Source organism: Apis florea, unplaced genomic scaffold (genome assembly GCF_048593485.1).
Source record: "Apis florea isolate Af1SG1 unplaced genomic scaffold, ASM4859348v1 contig_2293_pilon, whole genome shotgun sequence".
Classification (NCBI taxonomy): Eukaryota; Metazoa; Arthropoda; class Insecta; order Hymenoptera; family Apidae; genus Apis; species Apis florea.
Window position 1 is genome coordinate 6,341,431 of NW_028256554.1, and position 14,005 is coordinate 6,355,435.

Here is a 14,005-nt window from a genome sequence, read left to right on the forward strand (position 1 = left end):
TGAATTTTGAAATTTGCACGAAATTGAACCGATGGAGTAATTTGAAGTAAGTCTAATTTATAAAAATATTATACTCGTTTCGAAACTTTAAAGACGAAGGGTTTAAGACGCGATACGTGACATTTTATTGTTTCGGTTCGAATAGTAGTTCTTCGTAGTACTTTGAACCTATATAACTCGTAATTTTGTAACAGGAGCGGGTGATGCAATGATTTTTGTTGAAATTCGAAGCTCTCGCTTCCACGAAACTACGAGGTGGCGAGAAATTTGAGCACGATAGATTAGAAGAACGCCTACGGCGTTGATATCGCGAATTTCAATTGATTACAATACGCTCGATGTAAACAAAATATTTTTCGAAATATCGCTCTATCGTTCTATATTTATTTTTTTTATTCATTTTTTTCTCCCTCTCGAATTATTTAGCGTCATTAAGGAGAAATGTAAGAAAGGAGACATTCAAATTTGATACGTGTTAAGCTCGTATTGCACGCACGATGATCATGTCATGGCAATCGCACGGATCATTAATTAGGAAAGGATTTATCAGAATGCGCGAGACGACACACGTGTTTCCTTTCACACAATTTCGGCGAATAACGAGAAATATCCGAAAATCTACTAGCAACTCGATTAAATTGGTAATTAATTGTACCGTTATCATCGATATAACTATTCGTACCAAGCGAATTCAGAATGGCAGTAAAGATACTTGTAACTTTCATTTGTAAAAATCATTGTCCTTGTAACAAAGATACGGGAACGTTCTTCTTCTCGCAGATAATAAATGTCAAAGTTTAATATATAAATTTTCCAATTAAATCGATCCAACACTTTCAACGACGAATACTTTTTTTTCTACATTATAATTTCGAAGGTAGAACAGAAGAAAAGTATCTTGCTCGTGTATCACACAAATTTCAATAAAACCGCAACTCCATTCTATCCTCCACAACGTTTCGTCGCAAATTTTCTTTTCAGCCAAGAAAACTCGTCGCACAATGATCGCGTGAAACGATTCGAAAACAATTCGATATTACGACTCGATGTCGTGTTATGCAACAAAACCGATACAATGGGTTTGCGCGCGTCGTTTCAACCGAGGAAAGACAACGACGAGCTCTATTTTCTGCAAACGAGAATCGGTTCAAAGTGCAACTCGACGATTGCGTTTAAAATCTTTATTTCGCGCGAGCAGACGTTGAAAAAGAAGGGGAGGGGGGGGGGGGCAGGAAGCGGAGGATGCGTTTGAGCCTTGAATTCGAATGGTAGCAGGCGCCTGGCCGGAAGTGAATCGTCTTGGAACGTGGATTTAAAAAGAAAGGGAAATGGGACACCGGCTGCTCCGATTTAACAGCACAAGTAAACCGGGTCGCGAATGAATTTGATACCTTCTTCTCGTTAATTGACTCTGTTTTCTTTTTCTTTTCTTTTCTTTTTTTTTTTTTTTTTTTTTTAAATAAGGACATCGATTTCGAGTAACGAAAACATTGAATTTCTTTGTTGCAGAATTATTTTTAGAATCTCATATTCGGTGATTCGATGATTTATTTTTCTGTGGCTCGAATTTTATTTGTTGCAATGTGCATATTACGAATCGTATTAGTATTTGACGTAACGACGCACGCGAGCGATGCGAGAATTAATTAATTTCTTTATTTATTGCGAAAGAATATCAGAATGTGCATGCACAGTGAGTTTTTACTTATTTCTTTTTCTACTCTAGTGTGGAATGAGACCAAAGGTGAACGTGAGTGACGTCAATCTTTTCCTTACAGTCGTGGAAAGCGAGAACGAACACAACACAATTTCAAAGAAATAAAATGTATATTTGTATATTTTTAATAATGAACGAATATAATGAACATCCCTTCACATTTAATTAGTAAATGACAATTTACTATTATACCATTCTACGGAAGCGTATCTAATCATATCTATTTTTTTACACACTTTTCACTTCCATTCGGAATTCATTCATTCATTCATTACGTTTAATCTTATCTAATATTCGATACGGAAGAACCTAACAAAACGAAGCTTAATTAATAAATAACAGACACGAGATAGATGCACAAAAGGAAAGGAAAAGGGAAATTATCAATTTGATTATTCCAAATAAAAATTGCAAATTAATAAGCGAAAAAGAAAGAAAATATATATGGAACGTGATAAGTAAGACAAATTTTCTTCGATTCTTCCATTTCCATCGTTCGTTTCAGAAATTATACATACCAACATTCGTCAACTGAATGATTCCCTTCAATTTCGAAACGAAGAAAAACTAAATTCAAAATTCGCAAGCTCGTTTGACGAATTTTCAAATCAAATGGATCGGACCGTTTGAAGAAGGAGAAGAACAGAGACGCCGCGAAATATGGGAGGATCGAAAGAAAAGAAAAGAGAAGAAAAAAAATGCGCAGAATAGCGACGGTTGCCTCGTATAGACCAGGCAACATTTTTGTCTGGCCGATTTATTTTAAGAGCGAAACCTCCGCCTCTTTAACTTTCTTTTCCCACTCCGGCCGAGCTCGTGTTGCACGCACGTGTTAGTTTTCGCGTGCAAATCTCTAAACCGCAGCCTTGTCACTCCTCGCAGGCCTCATTAACCAAACCGTGCTGCGCGATAAGTCTCTTTGTGCATCCGAGCCAAGCAAAATCAGCCGAGTTCTCGCACGATCGGCCATTTCTCCGATTTTACTTCCCTTTTACTTTCCACCATTTGCTCGCCTCGCCAAGAATCTATCTATCCGTCACCTTTTTTAAAACGGCGACCAGTTCCTCTTCACGAATTCGATGGCTCACTGGAATTTCGATTCTAAGAATTACGATGTTTCTTTGAAATGTTCCTTCGAATTTGACCGATAATTTTAAGGATGATTTTTGAGAGTTTTTTTTTATAATCGTTCAGTACATTGGGTACATTTTTTATTTCTTTTCATTTTTGAGCTACATTTCGTTGATCCAAATTGTTGATTTTTGCTCAATGAGTGGAATATTCGAACGACTGGTTTTAATTACTTTCAATCTGAATAAATCGCAATAAAATGAATAATGAAATATTGTAGACACTTTATCGCAGTTATATTACGAGTCATGAAATTTATTTGATCGAAAGAGAATTTTAACTTCTATCCATCTAGACAAAATTCTAAAAGCTATCAATTTATCAAAATCCCATCGCGTCCTCCCCTCTTCCATTTTTTTAAATTTCAAGAATTTCCAGAATTTCAAAAAAACGTTTCTCTTAAGTAATCTTTCGCCGCTTATATTACAACGATCAAACAACGGAAAATAGGAACCACGTGCGACGAACGTTCAATGAATGGAATTGTACGCCGGTATTTTAGTGGAAGATAAAATCGAATTCCAGGGAAAGACTCATCCCGTTGGAATCGTCTGAGGGCGATTGAGGTCAATTTTACGTGAACTTCCTCCACCAAGACATCCTCCTCCTGAATTCTTATCCGTAATCGCTTACGGATGCGGCATCGTACACCTTTAAGCTCCTTCCACAAACACGCGTTCTAACATTTTAGAAATCTCGATGAACGAGCAAACTCACATTTTTCGTCAATGTGAGAACATTGTTAATCGAGAGCAGCAAATCCTCGAACGATTTTCATTCATGTTTCTGAAACCTCTTGTCGAAGATCTCGAAGACTTCAAACGAATTTATTAATGTCATAATCTGTTCTCGATAACCTTTTGAACTTCGATAGAATGACGAGAACGTAAATATATAACGATACATTATATTTATATGTATAAAAAGTAGCAAGATTATTTCGAGTGTGTTAATTCTGTTTTATATATAAAGAGGATGAAATACGTGAAATATCTCGCGATGTGTTGATTAATAATTCGAAAAGTGTGTATTCTTTTTTTTTTTTAGAGAGAAAGAGAATTATTAAAGGATCGACAAAGATTTCTTTATCTCTGATAATTGGAATTATTCAATTCCCGGTTTTTTAATAATTATTTTCTTAATTGCATAAAAATAATGATTTGAAATAATAGATAGATAAATTATCTGGAAACTATTTTCTTGCCGTGTTATATAACTTTTAAATTTTTCTAAATACATAAGTTAATTTTCTAAAAAAGATAATGATGCAACAACCACAAGCTTGCGTAACTTGTTTTCAACGATACACGAAGTTTAGACATCTAAAAATTCAACGTGTACATTTGCGAACTTATCGAACGAATCAAAATTATTCCAACGAAACGAAACGAACTTGAACTAAATTCCAGTAATCGTGTTACAAGATCAAAATAGAAGCTTAGCTTTGAATATATCCAGTCAATTTGCAAAGTGAAATCCATCGATGTGTAATTACGTGTTATTACGTGCAACTATTAATCTGTTACACACATGATCTACATACATACATGAAAACAAGAATTATATATGCAAAAGATTCCCATACCACTTATTAAATATATTTTTCATCTGACCAATGTCGCGCTCTACAAAAAATGCTAATTACAAAAATTATAATAAATAGATAATATCAACAGATCGTAAACGATATTATTACAAATTTACAATAGAATTACAATGAAATTTTATATATATATATTCATTTATACGATCTCCATTTAATCGTAAAATAAACTTTTATCGAGCGCAATATAATCAATCCAATTTGCAAAGGACGATAATCATTGAAAACTCGATGAGTCAAGTAATTAAACAAACTAATCACGAATTTATTCAACACGACATTTCCAATTTCTATAAGATAGCTAGTATCGCTCCAAGCTTTACTTAACCGACTAATTGGACTTAGATAATATAGCAAACAAAGCAAAACAGAAACTTTAAACGTAAAAAGAAAAAAAAAAAAAAGGGATGCTAGAAACGAATTCACACGAATTCAATAATAAATTTCCCTACTTCGATCGCCTATCTATTTATTTATTAGTTTTTACAAACTTTTACTCAACATTTTTCCAAAAGTCAATGAAAATTTATTTGGAACTCAAAGCAAAAATTTTTCAAACTGCTCCAATTTTTTAATCAATCATAATAAACACCTGTGCGCCTTGCGATGATATCAAATTTTCCAAATTTTCCACATTTTACTTGGCTCCGTTTATTTCATTTACATCAGAGCGCAAAGTGGCTTCGATCCTTCCAAAACTTTCTTTCAAAAACTTAACATTCAGATCGCTTATCGATGCAACGAAAATAAGATTAATTAAAAACTCGTTAAATCTTGCAGGTTCGATCTGGGCCGCTGTTTTCATCGGAGGCGATATTTACGAGTCGAGCAATCGCGGGGGATTCGAGGCAGACGGTGACGTTACGACTCGGCGCCCGACGTCGATTCATCAACGCCGATAAGCTTCTTGAAAAAATGCGTGTATCGTCGCTGACGCCTGGTATCGAAGGATGAACCGTGCACGCCTGTTACGCAATTAAATACCCGCATCCTGCGCCACGATCTAGTTTCAATCGTCTCGAGTTTTCTCCGCTCACGAGGACCGTCTACCAATCCTTTTTCCACAATGTTTTTTCACACGCTGAAAAATTCTAATTTCAAACTTCAAATACGATTTCTCTGCGTGGACGAATGCAACTATTCTTTGTTCTTTGCTTTTCGATAAACACTTTTCGCGATCAATGCACGTTCTTACGTAACCAGAGTTCATTAAAGTTATTTAAAAAGAGATAGAGATTCTGAAGTTTGAGTGCTCGTATCACATTTCTGTCAAACTTTGCAGTTTATTTAATTTAACAACATTTATTTGTTAATGATGTTCCAATTATATTATAATATAATATCGATTTCGATTGGCTCGTACTTTTTTTAAATCTGTTCGATCGAAAAATTTCATTTCGCTTGTTTCTCGTTTACGAAGAGAAAAGGAGAGAGAGAGAGAGAGAGAGAATAACCACTGGATTAACCAGCCGTGGACCGAAAACTAATTACTTGCACAGCAGATCGAGGAGAGGGAATCGAAAACGGAGGGAAAAACTGGAGTAGCGCGCGCAGTCATCGACCACGCGGAATCACTTATTAATTGACGTCCACTTATCGACCCTTCGTAGATACTCGTGCTCGAGACCGACAAACACGGCTTCCATTCCCGCTTCTCTTTTTTTTTAACTTATAAACGGTATAAATAGTTCATTGTAATTGCGGCGTGTTGCATCTGTCCGTCGATTCGATGGCTTCTCAACTGTATCGCCCATCAAATTTAATGCGAATACTTAACGAATGTTCGAGAATATGTCGTTCGAAGGGAATAATTACGTGGAAACGGAAGTGTAACGATGATTACTCGTTCGTTGGAATTAATTGCGGATTATATTTTTTCGTTTTCCATATGTTTGATTATTATTATTATTATTAATCATAGAACGATGAAAATTCTTTAGAAAATATGATGAGAGACGTAGTTATTTAACGGGTAAGTTAATTAAAGAAACTATTTCAAAGAAATGAGATAAAGATATTAACTAAAAAGCAATATGATGTTCAATATCCTATAACAAAAGTGATACTTTTTATAGAACGTCGTTAAAAAAATTCGTTCGAAATTTACCCGATCAAAGAGATAATAAACAGATTAAGAAGAGTAATTCCTTTCCCTCGAGATCCATGAATTTAAACGATCGATCCGAAACCTCGCCGAATCGAATCGAAAAATCGTTTTCAGGAAGAGAACCCGCTTTAAATATGCATGCTCGAACGAGTTTAACTCGCCCATGATGGAAGCTCTGATATTTCCGCTTTGAAATTTTCATTAACCCGCGCCGATCAACAAGTTCAATTTAAACGCGCTGTGTTTCCCCATAAATCGGTGAAAACTCGTCCAATTTTCGACCTCGTTCCACCCTCCATCGATCATCGTGCAATCATCGTTTTTCTCTTGAAAGAGAGATCCTTTTTTTTTCTTGTTTTCGATGAGTCACACGAGTGTGAAGAAACTGCGCCAGATCAGCCGGAGTTTCAGCAGATTTCACGTGAATCAGCATAAACTGATTGGGTGTCCGGTTGATACGACTGGTGAAACAAATCGTATTGTTGCTCACGTATAATACGGAAATTATTTTTCCAACTAATTATCGTTGTGAGAAACATGTTGATCGATGTAATTCGAACACATGTCGATTTGATCGAGTGAATTTTGAGATCCGTGCGAGTTCGTTGTTCCTTTTCGTATTAATTCTTGTGACCTGATTTTTTTTAAATTATTCGACGAGGACAAGAATTGGAACAAAGAAGAATGATTTGATTCGAATAATAATAGAAATGTTGACGCGATAATTGTTGTTAACGCGAGAGAGATATTTTAATTGTAAGAAAAAAGATCGATTTGTCGATCGAAGAGAAATTTAAAAGAGATAATTGTAAATTTTGTAAAGCGAAGACAAAGGTTTCGAGCTGGAATAATCAGCCGCTCGAAACGAATATCAATTAGCATCGTTAGACGCTGTGTAAGCGAGCAGTGCATGACCGCAATGATTAAATACCTCGACCTAAACTTGAACTCTACTCGTGCCAATTTTTTATTTATTATTTAAACGATAGCCTTTCGTTTCGAAACGCGTATTCAATTGGAAGTGAATATTTTTTTTAAAAATTACAATTCGATTCGATAATTAAGTATCCATTCTTGATCCATTTGACAATTCACAATTGTCTGTTCAAGATCGAGATTGATAAAAAAAGAAGGAGAAAAAGTTCCACTTCATTTGCATCGGACTCTACTTGTCCAGGGTGGGACATTGAAATTAAATCAACAGCCTGTTATAAACACTTCGGTAGCAAGGTGCTTTTGACGTCACGATATTTAATGAGGAATAATTATAAGCGGATCTTCGTTACGCCGAACAATTTACATGGATTTATTCGTGCACGAATTTTCCACGCCGAACAATCCCTCCACTCTGATCGAATTCCGACCAAGTATGGTCGCGATACCCGATTTCCAAAGCGAATTTCACGTGAAAAACAAACAAACAAACAAAATTCGAAATAAAACGAGAGGATAAAAATAATAAAAAATTAACGAAACAACAACAAAAAAAAAAAAAGAAATACGAGATAACGTAAACAAATGTATATTTATCGCAGATTTTATCATTAAATACAATTTCAATTTTTGTAAAAAAGAATCCATCATAGATACGACAATAGATACGACTCTCGCTATAAAAGTGAGATAACTCAATTGGAAAGAAAGATTGGAAAGGAAAGGATAGTTAGAAATGTAAACCCGTCTTATAAGATTTTAATTACAGAATCAAAAATTGAAAATGTCAAGACTAAATTATTTTTATGAATTCTCATCACTGATAAATTCAATCAAATTTGATTAACGAAGTTTTTCTTCACAGATTGAAAAAAAAACTTGCGAATTTTCAATCCGAACGCATAATTCGATCATCTCGTTTTACATCGAGTGAAAGTTTCAGCGAGCTTCATGGAAACTGGAGACAAAGACGTGCATTTTTCCAAAGAAAATCGCGGGATAAAGAAGAAGGCGTGATCGTTTGGATCGAGGTATAAAAATAAATTTTGTTTGGAAAATAAGTTTGTAAAAGAAACATCGACGACTGGTTACTGTCCAGTGGAAATCCAGTGTTAATTCTGAGTCATCCCCCTTCAGAATCAAAGGAAACGTTCTTCCCCTCCCCCTTTTTTTTCTTCGTCTCGAAACGAATTCGAAAACGATCTACCAATTACCATGTTTAACATCTAATACGAAATATCGAAAACTCTCTCTTTCAAACAAACAAAATTATCCAACATAACGCAACATTTCAAAATTATTATTTCCCTTACACTCGCTCCATCCGAGAAACAAGCTCAGCATAAACAAGCTTTCAAATCAACATCGTGAAATTCGAGAGAAGAAACGCGAATAATTTCGATTCAATTATACACGTATCAACAATAATTACATCATTGTATTGAAACCAATTCAAATCCAAACTCGCACGGAGAGTAAATTTTCATAGTTCCACGGACCGACCTTTATCGAATAATCGAGTTATTCGGCCGTGCCCTTTCCGCGTATATTAAACTTGCCTAATACGCGAAGATAAATTATTTACAACCCTCGAATCGCGGACCGTGAACGCGCAATATCGCGAGTATTATCGCGAGAGAGCCTCTCGAACCGAATAAATCGTCGAAAACGGAGAGGAGAATAAAATACGCTTCGAGAGAGAGAGAGAGAGAGAGAGAGAGAGAGGAGAAAATCTGGGTGGAAAAACAGCGTGGAACACGAAAAGCGCGAAAGTAAATCGCATAGGAAGATTACAGCTCTCTCTCTCTTTCTCTCTCTCTGCATTTTTTATTCGAGCTCGTTTCGATGCCCGCTGGACACCAGTTCCCCAGGACGCGTTATTACTCACAGATGGACTTCACTTCACAATGATTCATTCCCGTTTAAAGCTCGAGTCGACGAAGCTCTGCACAATAAGCTCGGATAAGAGAGAGAGAGAGAGAGAGAGAGAGAAGAGAAGGAACAAGCGAACGTTGATACCGTGCATAGGTCGCTTTTAATCTGGTGTGATTTGAAAGATAGATCGTTAGAGGAATCTTGTCAATTGGATTTTTGTGATATTTGCTCCAATTCAAGAAAAATATCTTGAATTAGAGTTAAATTGAAATAAGATAAAAATAGATAATTTATTTGAACTTAAGTTTTAAATAACGAGATTTTGTTTTATCGTTTCAAATTTTTCATTGAAAGTTAAAATGATTTAAAATAAAATCTTTTTCTTTTTTTTTCTTTTTTTTTTTGATCAAACTATCATTTCTAAATTAACGAATAATCAAATCGATATCTGATAAAATTACGCGAGAATTTTCATCGAGTAGCATCTTCATCGAGTTTTTTTGAAAAAAATTGCAATAGATCGATTAACAATTCCAATTGGATTCGTTCAAATGAAAGTATGAATTGAAAGACAATCGATGAAACAAGAGGAAAAAGAGGCGATGGATCGAAAGAGAAAGAGGAGAGAAGGTTAAAGGTCGGACGTCCAATTTGTAGCAGGTTATATAGAGATTCCTGTGGCGATACATGCTACAACTATTCTTCCAATATTTTTCTTCCAACTACGTTGCGGCCCGGAAAATTCTTTTATCAATGTCTGAATTGTTCCACGATATCTGGATTTCGAATACAAAACGAAGAACAAGAGGAACGAGATGCATCGATGGAAAATGGACAATGTAACAATCTTTGCAACGATTAAAATTGACGATGAAAATTTATCAAAATTAAAAGGAAGATGTTGAAAGGATGGAAAATTCGATTACTCGATGTGTTTAATTAATTAATATTGGATTTAAAATAGAAATATATAATGTTATATAATTAAATAAATGATAAATCACGAAAGATATCTACTATTTTTAATAGTTACAGAAGGATCACGACGACTTTCGATATTAAATCTTTCTGGAAACTCGTTAAGCTTCCTTGCAAAACTCTGTTGCAAGGAAGTTTGATAATCCTCGAGGTGAGGAATAATTAGAAGGCAACTTATATAAGATTGTGCGCTCCAATTTTAATTTCGTTTAATGATTTGACGCATAATGATCAATCGAGGGTATTACGTTCCTCCGGAGAGAAGCGTAATCATTTTTGATGAAAATTTAAAAAAAAATGCCAAGATTAAACGTAAAAATTATTATTATTGCGATAAAGTATAGAAGAGAGAGAAATTTCTACGCGTAAATCGATAAATTTAAAAATTTTTATATCTTCTTTCCTCTATATTTATTAATTATATCAAGTAAACGTATAAAAATATTCATCGTTCCATAATATAATCCATAATGCAAAACAAATATATTCTTTGACATAGATTTTAATAAACTGTAATAAAATCATCGCGAGCGATTTAAAAATTCATGTACATAAATAAATCTAGAGAATATTATATTTTCCAGTATATTTTAATATGTGCCGATATTAACGTACCGTTTTAAAATTTTGAATTGAAAAATAACACAACACAATTCCAAACCTTCTTCTTCGAAGAATCACGAAACCACAAAAATTTGTCGAATCAAAAAAACATTGAAACTTTTTTGATCACCAACAAATTTAAATATATTTTCTTGAAAAGGATTTTCATTCTCGAACTATGTGTCCACTCGTGAGAATTATTTCTCGTTTATTCTCAAATTATGAAATGTCCAAGTATCCACTGTCAAGAATCGAACAATTCATCTCCAATTTCCACGAAATTGATCGACCGATATACCGCTTTGGTGAAGGAACCAATGAGACGGGTGCAAAACAAACGTCGACATCTCGGCTAATTGCCGTTCCAAAAAAAAGGAAATTAACGGAAAATTCGCTGACCGAATTGATATTTATCCGTTATCGACCTCCTCGCGCAACCCTCGAATCGCGTGTACGATAATCGTGAATTACACAGCTTGGCGAGCGGGGCTCTAATATGAGGGTCTGAATTGGATTTCCGCGTAATCCGTCACGGTGGAAGCTGAGTCTAAGAGGCATCGAGCGGACGAATCGCTTCGAACGGAGCTGTAAATCCACTGTGATATTTGTCATCTCGTATATTGCCTCCGCCATTCTGTTCGCAGACTTGGAATTAAAGATTTATAAGCGTTAATGAGCGTGGAAACATCGAAGGAAGCGTGGTGTTATATTCCTTTTTTTATTTCGGGAGGTTCTTTTCATCGAGATTCTTCGGTTAATCCCTTCGTGATGAACGATGAAAGCGATTAAGCAAGGTGTGCTATTTGCTTACAAGTATTCTTGTTAAAAATAGATAATTGACCAAATGGAATTACTCACGTCACTTGTTATAATTAAAAATAATGATCAATTAATTATGGATACACGTTCCTCTGAAATGTTTTAGAATCGAACTGTGTCGATGGGTATTTAAGATAAAGAATAGATTTTTCGTTCACGTAACACTTTCACTCGGTAACTCATTTTATGCTTCGAATAATAATAATACATGTTACAATTAATACAGGGAAAATAATTTCACGAGAAAAAGATTGACTAATGCCAATTAATTGACTGAGAAAAAGTTTCAGTGAAAGCAATCGCGTTCTTTTGTGATACAAATTTCGTCTACGTTTGACATTAATACGAAACATCACGAATAAAATTTATTTATCATTAAAATATAAAATGTCGCAGAAGTTCGTTTTGAAGAAAGATGTTGTTAAAAGAAAATTGATTTTTAAATAATTTTATACCTATATACTTAATCCTATTAAAAAAAATGCTTGCGTAATTTTAATTGTTGCGGAACACATGGAATAATATTTCGTTAAAACAGCTATAATTTAGAGTATGATAATGCAATTAATTTCGACCGGAGGAATAATCACAGCGATACGCCGCATAATGGAACGTTGTCAACCGAGGAGTCGAGAGATAATGCTAGGAAAAAAAAAACGGTTGAAACAGACGAGAACAGGAAGTTGGTATACGCCATACATGGAGATGGGTGTCCACGGTATATATGGCAACGCGTTGCATAATCCAAAGTGCATTCTGCAGTAGCACCGTCTCTTTCATTTTCAACCCTCGAGTACGATCCTCAAGTGTCATAAGTGTCCGGAACAGGCACTAATTTTAGCCTATCTCATTTTACCTAATTTAATTTTTACTCACTACCATGTACTTTACTTTAATTTCATTTTCCATATTGACATTAATAATTTTTTTTTCATATCAAAACAAAGAACATTAAATACCTTGAAATTAATTAATTCAATGCAAATTCAACGATATTACTCGAGGGTTGAACCTTTCCACTCAAATATTTATTTAATTTAATTAAAAAAAAAAAAAAAAAAAAAATGTATTCAATAATGGTGAAACAATATTTTAAATACTGAAAAATTAATTAATCTAACTCGACCCCAACGATATCTCTCGAGAGAATTGAAAATTTTCGCGCCAACGATTCGTAATCTCGTTTCTTCGAGAGAAAAAAAAAAAAAAAAAGATATCTCCTCATGAATAGTTATCATCGATCGAATTCGAGACGTCTTATCGTAACTGTCTCATCATTCGATAACGAGTTTCCGTGAGTTTTCGATTATATCGCGATGATTCACAGCTCAAGTTTCAACATTTTCATCGGTATCGTGGATTTTTTATTTTGAGCCACGAAAAGAAGGGGGAAAAGAGGATCTCGAAACATAAAACTTTTTAAATCGTTGGATCGAAGGAATATTAGGTATATCACGATTAAGATTCACGATTAATCGATTAACGAGGAAAAAATTGGATGTATAATATTAAATGTTTCGTTGGAAAGTTTCTTTTGGATCGTTAACGTTTCAACATTATGCGGTGGAAGAAAGCTAAGATGAATTTTAGATAAGACGGGATTAAAGTACGATAAAGAGGAGAAATGAGATATATACAGAGTACTTGAGAGTTGGATATGCGAGTTTCTTTTATGAGACTCACATACGGAGATTATCATGGTTTAGTGTGTTGTTTGAATCTAAAATGTTGCACAACGATGTTGATAGTATGAATAATACCGTAAGGAATTTGTATATGATAAAATATAAAACGAGATCATAAAATAAAACATTGAAAAAATGATTAATTTCAAAGAAAATTTTTAATTCTAAATAATAAGTTTGTGAAATTATCAAAGATAAATATTTTAAATAAAATGAGATAAAAAGACAAAAGAAAAGAAAGAAATCCATAAATATTTTGTCAACACGTATATTAAACAGAAATATAATTAAGAAAAAAGTTTAGATTTATAAAATTTTTAATCTTAGCAAAAAGATAAAAAATTGAAAATAATATGATCATTTTCAAGAATAAAGTTCTGCGATCTATCGATCAAAAGATTCTTCAGGATCCGAATAGTCGGTAAAACAGATCGTAGATGGCAGCACGAATCATTCGGCTTCACTCGTCGCGTGGAATAATTAACAGCGAAAAGGAAATCGCGAAACAGAAACGACGAGGTTTCACACGAAATTTTGGTAAATTTTCAACGTGA

The 14,005-nt window shown here is 34.3% G+C and overlaps 1 protein-coding gene and 1 long non-coding RNA gene across 13 annotated transcripts in view; one reads left to right on the top strand and one right to left on the bottom strand.

Moving 5' to 3' along the window:
• The window catches only part of LOC100864671 (uncharacterized), a 339,885-nt gene extending 334,084 nt beyond the window's left edge, over window positions 1-5,801 (top strand). For both annotated transcript variants that reach the window (XR_015290876.1, XR_015290875.1), the window contains exon 6: window positions 5,232-5,801. This is a non-coding gene — a long non-coding RNA (uncharacterized LOC100864671). The remainder of the gene's footprint in view (window positions 1-5,231) is intronic.
• LOC100866851 (rap guanine nucleotide exchange factor 2) overlaps window positions 1-14,005 on the bottom strand; it is a 193,691-nt gene that overhangs the window by 36,511 nt on the left and 143,175 nt on the right. The window lies entirely within an intron of this gene.